Genomic DNA, 17,668 nt, shown 5'->3' with positions numbered 1-17,668 from the left:
GCCCTCGGGAGTCTAGACTTTTGTACCCGGCCAAAAGCAAGAAAGGCGGTAGCTCAGCTTAACCCGGTTCGTGCTGGAATATATGTGCGGTACAATCAGAAAGGAAGGGAGTAATCATATTGACCGATTACCCTATTTTTTGTTTACAGACGAAGGTAGGCATCACCCGTTTTCATTTTTAAGTTTTTTGTTGACCAAATTACACATAAAAATATGTGGAAATATGCTTTAAGCTTTCTACATCTGAAATGCTGTTGGACATTACAGTCTTACTAAGCTGGAATTTGAAAGCTTAGTTACGGGAAACTCTAGTAGTGTAGGAGGTAGCCATCAGCAACTGACTGTTTTTCTCTTTGTTGCTTGTCTTTGGGGATGGAGTCAAACCCTTCCCTTTTATACTTCTCCCTCTTTTCATTCCTCCAAGCCAGAGAGTTTAACTTATTTGCAAAACATTGCTACTGCAGTCATCTCGAGGACATCATTAATAAGTAACCACAGTTTACTGATACAAGGAATAGAATGGCTAGTTGCCAGAAAGACAAAGGTGACTTGAAGAATGTTGTAAGGTTTGGGAAAAATCAGTGCTCTAAACGAGCATTAGCTATTTGCTTTATTTCTGTTAAGTTCTAGGATTTTAAGAAATGCATCCACAAAACAGCACAGCGAGGAAAGTATTGTCAGATTTTAATGGTGAGGGTTAGTGGAAATGGTGTAGGCACCCTCAGTGGTAGTGGGTTCCCTGTCACTGAATGGTTTCTGATGAGAAGAGTGATTTCTTCCATGTTAAGAAAACCCACCAAGTAGATGGACAAACCCTCATGATTTCTACTTACCTTGAAATTGTATGATTTATATATCTGAGAGTCTTAGAACTTTCGCGAGAAAAACAGCGAAGTCATGTTTAAGAAGCAGGTTCCTTTTATGTTGTACAATGTGGATGAATCTTGAGGGCAATGAACCAGTCACGAAAAGAGAAATACTGTACAATTCCACTTATATGAGGTACTAAAGTAGCTAAACTCATAGAATCAAAGAGTAGAATGGCGATTGTCAGGGGCTAGGGGAGGGGGAGATCGGGAGCTGCTGTTCAATGCATCTAGAGTTTGTCCTGCAAGATGAAAAAGTTCTGGGGCTCTGTTGCACTACCACAGGAATTTACATAAAGCTAGGGAACTGTACACTTAAAGATGGTGAAGATGGTACATTTTATGTTATTTGCAAAATCGCAATTCAAAATAAAAAGGATTAAATATTTCTTTCCAACCATTTGGCGAAGAAAAGGATTTTGTTGTAAAATCCTGGCAAGAACACTTGAGTAGGACACAGAATGTAGAGGGGAAGCTGGTTGATGTGGTGATGTGATTGTGTTAGGCTGTCAGATAAGCTTTCAGATGGAAGAATAAGAATCATTAAGTTTTGAGCACCTTGAGAGGAAAGAAAAATTCCGCTGCTCACCATCTGTTATGTGACTTAGAAAAAGATGTATCATGCGATCATCCGACAGATATTTAGCGAACAGTGAGGAGGGCCAGTCGCTGTGCTAGGTGGTGAGGCGTCAGCCATGAATAAGACTGGCTTCCATTTCACACCTCCGTCCCTTGCAAATTCCCCCTGGAGGTTTTCTGCTGTGGTTGTCCATGACCTTCTAGTGACTAAGCACATTAGAGGCATGTTTTAAATGACACCACCCGTACCTGGCTCTTTTCCCGCTAGAGCTGCGTCCTCTTCCTGCTCCATAAATTCTGGTATTCTTCAGGGTTTGAGCCTAGCCCCTCTTTTCTTCACAACACATAGTTCCTAGAACATCTCATTAATTGGCTAATCACCCCAAATCTTACCTCCTTCTCACACTCCTTCTGGGCTCTGGAATACTACATTTTACATCCACTACAGAGCTGTACCTGAATGTCCCAACCTCAAAATACTTAAAACTTGGTTTATCCTCTTCCCTAATGCCCTTCTCCACCTACAGGCTCTAGGTCTGAAGAGGACATCACCATTGATTGGACTGTCCAAGTCAGAAACTGGGAATCATTCTGTATTTCCCTCTCTCTTATCCTCAGCCAGAGCAGCCCAGCATGGGCCACTTCATCTCTGAGCACTTCTAAAATACGACCCATCCTCTCCCTCAACCTATCATCACTGCTTGCGTTTTCATTTGAACAATTTCATGTTAATTATTTCAGTAGGCTCATTTCTACCCACTGAGCCTTGACTTTCCTTAATCCATCTGTCACGTTGCTATTCAAAATGACCATAGCACACACATCTGATTATGGTATCTTCTCTGTGCAAAATCTCTAGTGATTCCCCATTACCTATAAGATAAAATCTTTACAATTTTTCAAAGTCCTTTGAGTCTCTCTTGTCCCTCTTCTCAAGCACCATCTCTTATTTATGTTACTTTGCATCCTACTATTTTGCAAAATTGAGCTCTTTAGTCTGAAGTCTCACCAGGCTTGCTTTCACTTCTCTGCCTTATGTATTATTTCCTTTGACTGAAATACTGTACTGCAGACTTGTCTGGTGAGCTCTTTCATAGAAGAGAATGTGCTTTTCTTAGCTATATGGAGTCCTACTTGTAGGTGATTCATGACTATTGTTTTATGATTTCATTCATTTAAAAGTACACAGTCTATGGGAACTCTGTGCTTTCTGCTTGGTTTTTCTAGAAACCTAAAACTACTCAAAAAAATTAAGTCTATTAATTGTATATTTTTAAAGTACACCCCAATTCCTGAAAACAGACAAATAATTTTTTGACTTGCTATCCACTCCTTGCTTTATTAAGCAGCTTCCCTGATGGCAGTAAACACAAGAATATTAGGAAACTAAAGATGATGTTAGGGAAACGCAGGTAGACACCTTTTTTTCTTGGCATTGATGGTAGTGCCCACCATTATGGGGCAAGAATTGGTGGTGCTTTTCAGGATACTCGTGAAAATTTTGTCTTTTTATGGAGTAGGAGAGGTTCTCAAGTAACCCAGCACCTCCATGCCATTAGAAGTAAACAAATGATCTGCCATATAAAAAAAGGAAAAAGCTTTAGTCAAAAGCTGTACATCTTCTAAGGATAAAATACTAATGGCCGTAAGACTTCTTTTGAAAAAACAGTGGTAATGCTCCTGGTGATGTGGGTAATGATAGCTGCTGGGCAGATTTGTTGAAAGCCCACTGTGTGCCAGGAGCTAAGCATTTTTGTCCATGAGGTAGAGATCATAACGATAGGCTCCATTTTCCAGATGAAGGCTCGCAGAGGCTAAGTCTCTTACTGCAGGTCACACAGCTATTAAATACAAGTATAGTGTAAAAGACTGTTTGGTATTATAGTTACTGCTGCCTCTAAGGGAATGTAGAAACAGAGAATTTGGAATTGGAGAACGCTTTGGAGGCCCAAGTGCTTAGACCCTGACACAACAAGCATTTCTTATTTTATCACGCCTAAGCTTTCCCTTATTTCAAAAGATTTGCACCACTTGAGCCATGGAGTGTGAGAGAGACCTTTGTCGTAGTTATTTAAAATGCAGATTACACTAGAGCATAGTTTTATCATCTCCACATTAAGCCACAGCAAGGGGAAAGCTACATGAAAAATGAGTATCTGATTAAGTGTTCTCTGCCTTGGGCAACCTCTTCCCTTTGAATTTAAAAGAGTAAAATAGCATCTCTGTTATGAATGCGGGGAGGAGAAAATTCATGAAACTCAGATGGCCTTGGTAGAGATTTTCACAAAACAGCACAGTGGCCCCACAGCTGCTTTTTACAGAACCAAAGCCCCTTTACTGGCTGAGGCTGAACTTGAAGTGATGCTGGGGTGCGATCTGTGAAAAGGAAATTAGATATCCTGATGTTTCTAACAAGAGAGAAAACAACCAGACTTAGAGCGCTTAGGAAAGCCATGTGGAGCTGGTGGAATGCAGAGAAAGCCTGGAAGGGGGGGAGGCTAAACGGGTGACTCAGAGCCTCGCCCCTTTCTGCAGCTGGTAAACACCAGGGCAGTGTGATTTCAGAGAGAATGTTCCCTGTGAAAACAAAGGTACAAATGTTCTGCCTTTGCATTTCATCATGCTTTTTTCTTTTTCTGATCATGTGCATTTTCGCCTTGTGATAAATTTGTGAGAGCAGCCAGGCAGGTACTATTATCCCTATTCATCCAAGAGAATAAACCAGACCTAGTGAGGTTCTTGGCTTTGGCTGAATTCAGGGTGAATTCACTGGGAATGCTTAGACTGCTACTGTACTCACTGCTCAGTAGATCAAAGCAAATAGAAGAAGAGACCCCAGACCTCATATTCCCAAGGTCCAGGTACATGTATGCCAAGTGCAGAAACATGCAGAGGAAGAGGAGACCATCCCAAACCCATCAGAATTAATTCCTAGATTTGTAAAGTTAAGTGTCTTGTTTTTGGTTCTTCAGAAACAGACCTTAATACAAGGATTTAATGCAAGAAGTTTGGAGGTGTTGAATCAGGAAAAACCAGTTGGAGAGTGGGAAATTGGAAAAGCGAAGGGAAGTCAGGCAATAAAGGGTGTTTGATCAAGCCAATTACCACTATTTTCATTAGAGCTTAATTCTGCTGGGGAACTAACTCCTCAAGTCCAGGTAGAAAATGCACCTCATCGTTTGCTCATTTGACGGTCAGGAGATGCTGCCGAGGTGGGTGTAAAGGTGGAGCGCTGATTCCCCAGCACTTGTATTCAGGCTTATGCAGGTTCGAGCCTGCAGAAAAAGCCCTCAAACAGTTGAAAACTGTGTGGTTTTCACTCCAGTGATAAGATCATAAAGGGTGTGGGTGAGTGCTGACAGTGTCTACATCATCTCCAGCAAAGGCCAAGAGTGGGAGAGAAGGAATGAAAGAGTCGGCATAGAAAATTCTCATCCTTGGATGGAGAAGTATAAGTATCATAACTGAATGAGTTAGCATCAGAGATAACATCAGAAGACCTCTCTCAAAAATTTTTAATTAACCTCCGTTGAAAGGTTTGCTGAAATCAGCCTCCTCCTCCTTCCTTAACCCCTGACAACCACTGATCTGTTCCCCATTTCTATAATTTTGTCATTTTTAGAATATTATACAAATGTAATCATTCAGTATGAATCTTTTGGAATTGGATTTTTTTTAATCAGCATAATTCTCTGAAAATTTATTCAAGTTGCATCTATCAATAGTTTCCTCTTTTTTATTTTTAAGTAGTATCTGTGGTATGAATGTAGCAGTTTGCTTAACCACTCAGCTGCTGAAAGGCATCTGAGATTTTTGCTAGTTTCTAGCTCTTATATATAAAACTGCTATGACTATTTGTGTATAGGTTTATGTGTGAATGTAAGTTTTCATTTCTCTGGGATAAATGCCCAAGAGTGTAACTGTTGGGGTATGTGGTAGTTTCATGTTTAGTATTTTACTTAATTTCCAAATGGCTTTCCAGATTGGTTTCATCATTTTACATTCACACCAGTAACCCAGTTTCTTCACATCCTCGCTAGCATTTGGTGTTGTCACTATTTTTTATTTACGCCATTCTTATAGGTTGTAGTCATAGCTCACTGTGATTTTAATTTTTATTTCACTAATTGCTAATGGTGTTGAACATATATCTTCATGTTTCTAAATACAAGGCCTTGTCAGATATATGACTTGCAAGTATTTTCTCTGAATCCATAATTTGTCTTTTTTGTTTTTTAACAGGATACTTTGTAGATCAAAGTTCTTAATTTGATTAAATCCACAGTATCAATATTTCCTCTTATGAATTTTGCTTTTGGTGTCAAGTTTAAGAATCTTTTGCTGGTCCTAAATCCCAAATATTTTATCCTATGTTCTTTTCTGGAAATTTTAATAATAAGCCAGTTTGTGTAAGTTAAATTTTATGTAAGGTTATTTTTGTATCATCTGTGAGATATACACCAAGGCTCACTTTTGCCAGTGAGGACTCGTTGCTCTAGTCCTGTTTACTGAAAAAGCAAAGCTTCTTCCATTGAATTGTTGTTCTTTTGTCAAAAATTAACTGAACATATTCATGTGGTCAATTTCTGGGTTCTCTATTCTATTCTATTAATCTTTGTGTGTGTGTGTGTCCTTCTGTCAACAGTAAAGTCTCTGGATTATTTCAGCAATGTAGTAAACCTGGACTTTGAGAAGAGTGATTTCTCTACCTTATTTTTAATTTTTCAAAATTATCTTGAAAAATAAAGGTCTAGAGGCTTTCCCTTTCCATATGAATTTTAGAATAAGTTTGTCTAGTCTACATGAAACTAAGATGTTGATAAGTATTTTGATAAACAGATAAATTTAGGGACAATTGACATATTAACTATGTTGAATTTTTCCATCCATAAACATGATATGTTCTAAGTATTTAAGTCTTCTTTGATTTATTTCCTCAGCATCTTATAATTCTCAGGTAATAGGTTCAGTGCAGGTTTTGTTACATTTATGTCTATTCCACTTTCTTTAGAGCAACTGTAAATGGCATTGCATATTTTATTTGTTTCTACTTATTCATTCTCAATAATAGAGAAGTCCAGTTGATTTTTATGTGCTGATCATAGGTCCCGTCACCCTACAAAACTGTCCTACGAGTGTTTTGTTTTGTAGATTCTTTGGAATTTCCTATATATATATATGATGTCATTTCCAAATAATTATAGTTTTATTTTCTTCCCGTTTGTATGCCTTATTTTTTCTTTTTCATGCATTATTATGTCAGTGGCTAAAACTTCTAGGTCTCTGTTAGATAAAAGTGGTAAGAATGGATATTTTTACCTTGTTTCTGATGTTAGAGAAAAATCATTCCATCTTTTGCCATTTAATATGAGGTTAACTGTAGGTTGTAGACGCTCTTTATGAGGTTGGAAAAGTCTGACTCTATTTCTAGTATACTAAGAGTTTTTATCATGAATGGAAGTTGAATTACGTTGAATGTGTTTGTGTTAGTAGGTATGATCATGATTGTTCTGGTTGTTATCTTGAATTAGATTGATGACATTTTGAATATTGAAATGGCTTACCTGTATTGAATAAATTCTACTTGGTGGTGATTTATTATTCCTTTTCTACAGTGTTTGATCAGATTTGCTAAAATGTTGTTGAGTTCCCAAAATTCTGCTTCTGAGGGTTTCAGATATGTGGAACATATGACAAAAAGGTTTTACTTTTTCTGCCAGGTCTAGACTGTGTGAAGGAAATGTAATTTTCAGGATCCTGGAAAGGGTCCCACCAGGCATGTTCTCATGCTTGCTGATGACTGAAAAATTTCGAAGGGGCAAATTATTTTATTCTACAATTGGAAATAAAATTGGAAATGTAGAACACCTATGGGAAAACTACATAGGCAGGTTTTAACCTTGGGGAAAATAGTGACACAGACGTCTCTCATTTGGCCATGTGAATAGCGGCATGTAGACACGTTGGGAGTTTGCTACGCCTCTTTGCCACCTAATTATCCCTGCATTTCTCATCTATCAGTTTTTATTAACTCATACAACAACAAATCCCCATTGCCAGACCAATCTTCAAAATGTTTAAAATCACAGAATTTAAAAAAAAATTTTAATACAGAAGTGTAACACAAATAAAACATAGAGGCTGAGTTTTTCTGATAAAAGTAGGAGAGCTGGGAGGGAGAGTCCAGCCCAACTCATTTTTCTTTGCCAAGTTGAAAAACCATTCTCCTACCCCAGGTGCTCTGAAAAATATGTAGGACAATTGCTTGAGGGGAGAGGAAATAGTCAAGTAAGACAATTTTTTTTTAAATTTCATAGTTTTTAAAGTCTGAACATGGGAGGCTAATCAAAGTCATTGCTAATGTCACTCTCTCTACCTTTAGAACCAAAATAAAACAGAATGTTGTGCAGGACTGGACAAGGAGAGTGTCTATGCAGAAATTATGTTGTTATCACTGATCCAAGACATGCTCCCAATTCAAGTTTTGATTGCAAACAAGAAGTTTTCTCTGTGAGCCTAAGATGCTCCCATTCTTTACCTTTGCTGCTGTCCTATACCAGTGTGAATCCAGTGACCTTCCTGAAACCACAGTCTGCTTTTTGGAGGGAGATTTTGAGCAATTCTAGGAGTTAAAGCTTTAGTAATTGTCACTATGTAAATATATGTAATGAAAAACCTAGATGTGATAGAAAAATAGAAGTTGTGGGAGGGTGGTGAGCTCATGGGATTTTATTTCCTCATGAATTTTGAAAATACTATGCAAATTTAGTTTGGAGCTTAGTAAATTGTACACCTTATACCTTTGATAGGAAAATTAAGAGACATAACTGGGATTTCAGTTAACCCAATTTACATTTTCCAGTGAGAAGGAAGCACAAGACTGATCGTGGACGTGGTGTCTCCTGCCCACCTCCTCGCACTCCCTCCCCACCAGAGAACAACCACAAAAAGGGCTCTGCCGAATGTAAAAAGACATTTTAAATTAAGCAGATGCAATGACTGTAAAGGTGAAGGAAAGAACAGTTCTGGCATAGTGTAAAGATTCCTATATTTTGAGGCGGGATGTTTATGTTCAATTATGTAATCTTGAACAAATCATTTCTTATCTCTAGCTGCACTTTCCTTTTTTGTAGAACAAAGCATTGACCTCAAAAGGGTGTATTGTTAGGTGCTTCAGAGGTGCATGGGCATCTCTGTTAGAGAGGAACAATTTCCTGTATGCCACTGAACAGCTATTTACACTTGGTGGAATGAATCTCTGGGCACTACTGCTGAAAACATTTTATACAGTGGTTCCTGAATTTGACCAAGCTTTGGAAATTTTAAAATCATGATTTAGATGCAACCCAAACTAAGTGAATCAGAATTTCCATGGGCAAGATGCAGGACTCAATATGTTAAAAAATCTCTCCACTGTAATTTTCATGATTGGGCAGATTTGGGGGCACCAGTGCTTTTCAAACTTGAAAGTGCATGTGATTCACCCAGGGCCGTTGTTAAAATGGAGGCTCTAATTCAGTAGACCTAGGGTGGGGGCTGAGACTCAGTTGCTAAGAAGCTCCAACGGATGCTCGTTAGATAGCAGGAACTTATACGTCCTTTGGGTCTTCTGCTCTTGGAGAGGGCAGATCACCCAGTCAAGGAGGCTCTTTCTAGGAAAAGGGGAAGATGATTTCAGCTCCGAGATGCCTTAGTTTGTGAGTATGCCAAATGGCCAAAGAACCATATAAATTATTTCTGGCAGGACCAAAAGATAAATGATTGAATGTGTAACTAAAATGTCAACTCTGAGAAGGCATTAAAAGAAAGAAGGCACTTGATCAAACATCATTCCTTGTTTATGAGATATTCTGGGAGGTAGGAGTGGGAATCAAGGTTTTTCATGTCCATGCAGAAGGCAACTTGATTATTACCTTATAACAATTTAGGATCATTTCAGACAATGGTCCAGATAATTCAATTCCCTTTTTATTGGAAGGTTTCCTCAACAATAAAGACTTATTGGGAAATTCCATTTTTAATCTTTCAAATGCAGATTTCTCATAAATGTGGAAATAAGAGTAGTAAACATTTTTTAAAAAATCCAAACAGCTAATATTTTATAATAAGTAAACATAAAAAGCAATCTCATCTTGCTGAATTTATCAGGATCTAGGATCCCATCCTTAATTCAAGACTTTAATTATATGAAGTCAACTATGAGATCAGTGTTCTTAATTTGCCCTTAAAAATAAAGCTATCAGGTACTGTTTTTCCTTTTTCTAATGAATATGCATTTTTCTTGAGGCAAACTAATGATGCTATTACCAGGACGTATAGGCTCAAAACAGAAGGACTCATTGTAAGATCTAAGTGCTTACTAACATCAAATTCTGATAATTTGATGATTCAGTCTCTGCAAAGGCGTTTCCTCTACAATGGATAAAGCACATGCCACAATGCATAGGAATGGACACTGTCACCAAATAGAGGTCTGGCCGAAATCTGCCAGATGGTGTATACTTGCTGAGTATCAGTACAGTCTGCAAGGGGGACTATGGTGCATTTGAGTCAGCCTGTCAGGACCCTTACCTCTCTAGACAGTGAATGAAACCGTCATTGTTTCTTATTTTATACTTTTATTGCTGACTAGCAGAGCCTGTCTTCCTAAACACACACTGAATGCTACTTTTCTCTCTTTTTGGGGTAATAGAATAGAATCGATCACATTCCCTGTTTTTTGGCTAATTATGGTCGGCATTTGGTCCGAGGATTCATATGTATTTTGTGATATTCATTCATTTTCCTTTACCAGCCTCTTGGCCAATTTCTTTTCCTTATCCCCTCAATAGGCACCCACACTAGTATTTGTAATACATGTCCTTCCAATCCACTTCCCATACATGTTTTAAGAAAAATGTAAGGTGTGGTTTCATCAGTTTACTATACATTTAATGCTGTACACATTTACGTTTAATGCTGTAAAATAAAAGTTACAATTGCATTTTCTTTCCTAGTTTTCACACAACACTGGCCTTGATGACCAGCAGGGTTAGGAAGTCTAGTTTGTGGCTTTTCTTTGCTCTACCAGCAGTTCCATTCTATGTATGTACCACATGTTACTTAGCCATTCCACTACTGATGGTCATATTAAGAATTGCCAACTCTGCTACCACAAGCAATCCGTGTAAACATCCTGCAGCATTCAGTCTTTTGATTGAGCTCTTTGGTGTATATATCTAAGAGTGAAATTGCCAGATGAGAGGGTATATGCCCCTTACATTTTCTATTGGGCTTCCAGTATTTTTCTTGTGCATTTCAGAGTTCCTGGTATCTTTGCAATACTAACCCTTGTCAGTTTTAAATATTATAAATACTTTTCGCAGTCTGTCTTCGATCTATTTACTTTGTCAAAGTGTCTATTTTTTTTTGAAGAGAAATCTCAATTTTGATGTAGTCAAATGTATGTATTTATTTTTCCTCTCATGACTTGGATTTTTAGGATGTTAGTTAAGATTTCTCCCCGTAAATTCACAGAGATATATTCTCTTGTGTCTTCTTTATTATATTACATTTAGATTTTTACCTAAATTTTATTTTAATATATAGTATTTTTAATATATAGTGAGGTAGATAACAAAAACCTTATTTTTTTCCATATAATGATCAATTATCCTAAGAACATTTACAAAATACACTGTCTCCTAGATATCATATGCCAAGTTACATGCCCACAGAAGTCCATTTATGAACTCTCTACTTCTACTGGTCGATTTATTTGTTCTTGTACTAGTACCGCACTAATTATTTGACTTTATAATGTTGCCTGAGTACAAACTTTGCTCTTCTTTTTTCCAAATGTATCAGGTATGCACGAATTTTTATTCATTAATGTTAATTTTTGAATTAATTTGTTAAGCTCCCTCCTCTCAAAACTTTCTGAGATTTGATGGTAATTTTATGGAATGTAGAATTTATAAATTATCTTAGAAGTGAACCACTATTAACCCTTCTTCCCCACCACACACCAATCTTTTATGTCCTCCAATAGAATATTTAAATTTTCTCTATCAGCATTTTTACTCTATTAGGTTAATTCCTAGCAATTTCATAAATTTTGTAGACTATTATTTTTTATAGTTGATTATTGCTGGATTAGAGAAACAATATTAATTCTTGTATATGGCTTTTATTAAGCCAACTTTTTTTAACTTCTTAAAGTTCTTATAGTATATACAGTAATCCTTTTAGGATTTCGTTGTAAGTGAAATCATTAATAAATAAATCCTACTTGCCACTATAACTTTTTTTTTGTGTGTGTGTATGTGTCTTATTTCGTTAACAAGACCTACACTACTTTGTTGAGGAGTCACTGTAAGGGCAAAAATTCTTTTCAGGTTCCTAAACTTAGAAAGTTTGTCTAAAATTTTTATGTTAAGGATTATTGGAAGAGAGTCATAAAACTAAGAGATTTCTATTTGAAAATTTCTAATAATTTTTATGAATAGATTTTGAACACTGTAACAAGTTTTTTCTTGGTCTACTGAAATTTTTCTCCTTTATTCCAGTACTGTGTGAATTACTTTGACAGATTTTTCTGACATTTAACCTTCTCCTATTCCTGAGTTATACCTTACTTAACATCATGTCTTAAAAAAAACATTGAGGTATAAGGGGATTGAGTCTACTATTATCTCTATTTTTCTGTAAGTTAGAAATGTTCATAATAAATTTTTAAACGTAAACTTAAAAACTTGAATAATAACCTGTTCAATAGTAGGGACTTAATATTTTACTTAAGAGTTTTTACATCTATGTGATTTTTCTCTAACTATGTTAATCTCATTGTCACTTCTTTTTCATGGCAGGGCCCTTCATTCTCTGAAACGTCATTTTGTTTAGTTAGTCTCTAATATAATATAGGTTAACTTCATTTTTTTAAGGCTCAGAGAGCAATCTTATTTCCCTCAACTCAATCCGTTACAATTTACATGTGCTCAAAATTCCACAAATAGCGCAATACATGGAGAATGCTTCCAATATTTTGCTTCTGTTTAAGGCAGAAACTGAGAATTTGGGATCAAGATGAAATAAGCAGAGCAGTTTTTAAACACCTTTCCAACCTTTTTTCTATGAACCAGATTGACATCCTAGCTTCCAGTAATGGCAGAAAAGCCTGGTTAGATGAACTTTTCTAAGATAACAATTTTAAAATTTAATACTACATAAAAAAACAACTATTTGAAGGCTCTAGAAAGTGATCAAATGCAGGCTGAAGGGATCTACGCTTCAAAGATTGAAAATGCAATAGGTGAAATTTGCAAATTTAGAGCCTTTTGCCTCAGCACATTTCCTGCACTACTTGGGGTAACAGAGCTATCACTTACAGTTAATTAAAAATATGTGAATTAAACCTCCAACTCAAGAAGTTAGAGAAAGAACATTAAAGTTAACTTTACAAAAAGCAGGAGGAAATAACTGATAAAGATAAAAGCAAAGAACCAATGAATTCAAAAACAAATTATAAAATAAAGAAAATATCAGACTATTTTTGAAATTATCAACAAAATAGAAGGTACTTTTATAATCTAGTTACAAGGGCAAGCATAATACACAATAAAAATTGAAAAGGGTAATAAGTAGTAAAGTGAAAGAATTTTAAAACACTGTGTGACTACTCCATATATCTTGTATATAAATTTATAAACCCAAATAAAATGAGAAAATCTCTAGGAAAATATAATTTATTTAAAATGAAGTTGAGATAGTGGATCCAGGCAAATTTCCACTGAAGTAATAGAGAAAGTTGTCTGATAGCTTTAATGCACAAAATCACTGGTGGTTTCATAGAGAACTTTTACTTTAAAGATCTACGTATCTCCAATGTTGTGCTATTCTAGTACATAGGAAAAGAGCTTTCCAAATTATTTTATGATATAATTATGACATTAATCCAATAGCAGATAAAAACTGCAGAAAAGAATGACTGAATTTCCTTATAAATATTGATGCAAAATTACCAATTATAAAATCATAAAGCACACAAAATTCAATATGCAATACCTTTGGATTTAGTGAGATTTATCTCAGCAATGCAAGGATGGTTTAATATTATAGGCTTTACCTATTTAAATGGTATATTGATCCATCTAAAGAGAGGAATTATATGGTAATCTTCATAGATTCTGAAATACTCTTTTGACAGAAATCAATACCTATATCCAATTAAAATAAAATCAGTACTATAGTAATAAAACAATATAACATGTATACTCCAATGTCAGCATTTTAACAAGGATGTGTAAAACACCAACATATTCATGCTGTCAGAACAAGACAGACTTCCTATATTGTTGCTTCTATTTAACATTGTACTGAATGTATTTCTAACAAAGGTAGATCATTAAAAGTTATTGAAGTTGTAAGATCTTGACGTGGAAAGGAAAATTATCTATATGGATAGATGATATAATTGTATATCTAAAAAACCTGCATCAATATAAAAACTACTACAAAAATAAGAGTACTTAATAAAGTATAAAAATATAAAATTAATATCTACCTATTTATCTATCTACCTAAATAGCCTTTGTATATACAAACAACTAGTTAGAAGACTTAATGGAATAGAAGAATCCATTTACATACACAATAATAAAGATAAAATACATAATCTTTTTATGAAGAAAGTTATAAAACACTCTCAAAAAACATAGACATTGACTTAAACAAATGGAAAGCTATACCAAGTTTCTGTTTAAGATTTAATATCAATTAATTGCCAAGTCATTCTAATGTATATTTAATGTAGTTCAAGTAATCATACCAACAGGTTTTTATTTCCTTGAACCACACAAATTGGTTCAAAACTTTGTATGGAGGAATAAATAAATAAGAATAACCGGAAAAAATCTAAAGTGGAAAAGAATGAGGGAGACTATTTTCACTGTATAGTAAAACATAGTATGAAGTCTCTAGTTAAGGGACTGTGATATTAATGAGGGAATGCGAAATGTAATAACATAAGACAAGGAAATTTTAAAATAGACCATGAATATGGCAGTGATAAATTTATGAACCCAATTTATAGATGAAAAGATAGACTTTTTAATAAAGGTATTGGAATAACTGGTTAGCTATTTGGAAAAAAGATGAAGTTATATCCACATCATACACCATAAACAAAAAAATTTCAAAAAGATTAGCACCATAAAAATGGAATTGTACAAGTTCTGGAAGAAATCAGTCATGAATTTCTGTTTTCACCAAGGTATAAGGAAAAACTTCCTAATAATGACTCAAAATTCAGAAGCAATCAATACTGATAAGTTCGTTCATATTAAAACAAAAGCAAACTTTTGCATGGCAAAAACCAAAAGATGAATGACACCCTGGGGAAAAACTGTTGCAATTTATCACAGAAAAGGACTAATAACTCTAATATGTAGTAACCTCCTAAATATCAATAAGAAAAAGAACAACTTGATTTTAAAAATGGGCAAAAATACAGGCAGTTTTCAAAAAAGGAATGACAATAACTGTTGATGAATGGTGAATATTAACAAGTGATGCTCAATCTTCCTCTTGTAAGAGAAATGCAAATTAAAACTGCATTGAGATACTGTTTCTCACCAGCAGTTTCACAGCACTCTGTAGGTGTGCTCTAGGAAGACAGGGACTCTCATACTTTGCTAGTGAGAATGTGAAATGGTGCAACTCTTATAGAGGAGAATTGACTCTAGCTAGTAAAATTCCCACTAAAATTTCTCCTTTGACTTAGGAATTTTACTTTTGGGTTCTATCACAGTCACACAATGCAGTACTATACAGTTGCAAAAAGGAACAGACGTTTTAGAAGGATTGCTGTATACTAAAGTACAGTTATCCCCAAAATATATTGCTAAGTGAAAAGAGCAAGGTAAAAAAGACTTTATATAGAATGCTAGTTTTGTATAGAAAAGAGAGATGGGAAATTTTATATATATAATTGATACACACACACATACACACACACACACACATATATATATACATATTGCAAAATATGTATATTTGCGAAAGGAAGCAGTGGAGGGAAATGTGGAGTTGACAAAAGAATTCTTTGAAATACCTCATTGAATTTTGAATTTTGAATCATGTAAACATTTTACATAATCAAAAATTAAGTCATGAAGAAAATAATCCTTCAGCATTGTAAATTGAAAACAGAAACAGCTGAACATTTCCACATATTGGTGGGGAAACTTTAGAGAAAAGAAATAAATCTTAAACTTCATTTAGTGGTTTTAATGTAAATTTAAAAAACTGTATTATTAATTTGAAAGCATTGTATGCTTATTGTAGAATAAAGCATAGAATTATATTAATATTGTTAGGAGATATCTGGATATTTAGATACTAGAATAAGAGATATTTAGATATTACATATTTAGCATAAGAGATATGAATATGGATTGGAAATATCAGTGAAATTGATAATATTTCCTTTGTAAATATGTCTTTCTTAATTCTGCTTGATAAAAAGACCTAAAAGCAGTGATAACTCATGAACAAGGAACATGCGTAATGCTCAGATTGTGATTTTTAAGTAATGTTTCCCACTACAAGGGGCCAAGGAAATGACTGAATCCAGTGCAAGGACAGGAAATGTACAAAATCAATCTGTAGACCTTATGCCAGAAAGCAAGAAAGCTATCAAATGTTAGTGAAATTGTATTAAAGGGCTACAGGAGCTTCAAGGGGCTTCAAGGGGGTCCTACTGGCCAGAAAAGACCGTTTTAGCACCACCCTCCCATCCCATGACAACACTTGATTAAAATATATTGAAAATACAAATATCATGAATTTCAAGTGCTACTAACCATGAAGGCTAAGATGCCAATGAATAAAAGGGTAAAACAGAAAAGAAAACTCTTGGGGGTTGCGAGGCTAACAACTTTCAAGATTGAAAACCAATATTTGAAGGGAAAGAATTAAGTATTTATCTTTTCTGGCTTGAGGTCTATTTCAGTGAATGAGGTAGAGTGCTTACCTGGAGAACTTCAGGTAATAAATGCAGAAGGTAGGTGAAGTTGGTAAAACACAATTTTATGATCTCTAATGAAAAGATAACTGATTCAGTCAGTGGTTAGCAATGAGGGTGGTGCCATTAGGGGAAAGGATGAAAAGGAAGTTTACCACTTAAATTTATTAACTGAAAAGAGCAATCTTAAAATCATTGAGGAAAAATAATGTTCCCTCTGATGTAGGGCTATATGGATTATACAGAACCACTTATGAAGTTTTTGTGTCCGTTCCTTAAAAAAAGTAAAAAAAATTGAAACCGAATTGAGCTTTTACATCTGATTTCTAATCTAGTGGAAATACGGGGAAAAAGTACACATTAAATGATACCATGAAGGAACCATCAGCCAAATTTTGAATGTAGGGTATTTTTATAAGACAAATGACCTTGTTTCCTGAACAAGTCAATGGCATTAAAAAAATAATAGTAAGAAGGTTGGGACTGTTCCAAATTAAGAGACTTGAAAGTGACTTTTAAGGTAACAGTCAAATATATTGAATAAGCCTTGTGGGCATCTCATAAAAACGAAACGTTCTAAATGCATTATTTTGGAACAATTAAACCTGTTGAAAACAGACTGGGGATTAAATAATATTAAGAAATGATCGATATTTTTGTGAGCTGTAAAACTGGTATTGTTGGTAAGAAAATATCATTCATGTTACAATTCCTATTATCATTACTATTTTGAGATTCATCCTAAAGTAGCTACAGATCAAATTTCACGGGGTCTCGGATTTACCTAAAAAAAAGAACAATAAAAAGGGGAGAGAGGCAATTAATATGGCAGTGTTGATAAATGTTGAACCTGGATGACTTGACTCTATTTTTGTTGTACTGCCTAAATAGATGTCACCCAGTAAGACCTGGCTGGACCTAAGGAGGAATATGGAAGGCAGGCAGGAGGCTGGAATCCGAGTCAGAGCCTTGACCACAGGTCCAGGATGCTGCCTGGTCAGGGGACTGTACACCGTGGTGTTGGCCACCAACTGCAAAGAGCGCAGAGCCTGGCCACCACCACCTGGGAGAACATGAAGGGCTCAGCTGCCAAGAGGTTGTGCAGTACAGAGCAATGCCAGCATTTCAGGCAGAAGCAGTCACTGGAAACCAGGCCAGAGCTGGTCTCCACAGACCCAGGTAATCGGAGGCAGGAAGATAATGTTGGCAGGCTTAATATGAG

Source organism: Manis javanica, chromosome 15 (genome assembly GCF_040802235.1).
Source record: "Manis javanica isolate MJ-LG chromosome 15, MJ_LKY, whole genome shotgun sequence".
Lineage (NCBI taxonomy): Eukaryota > Metazoa > Chordata > Mammalia > Pholidota > Manidae > Manis > Manis javanica.
Note: the sequence above shows the minus strand (reverse complement) of the source record.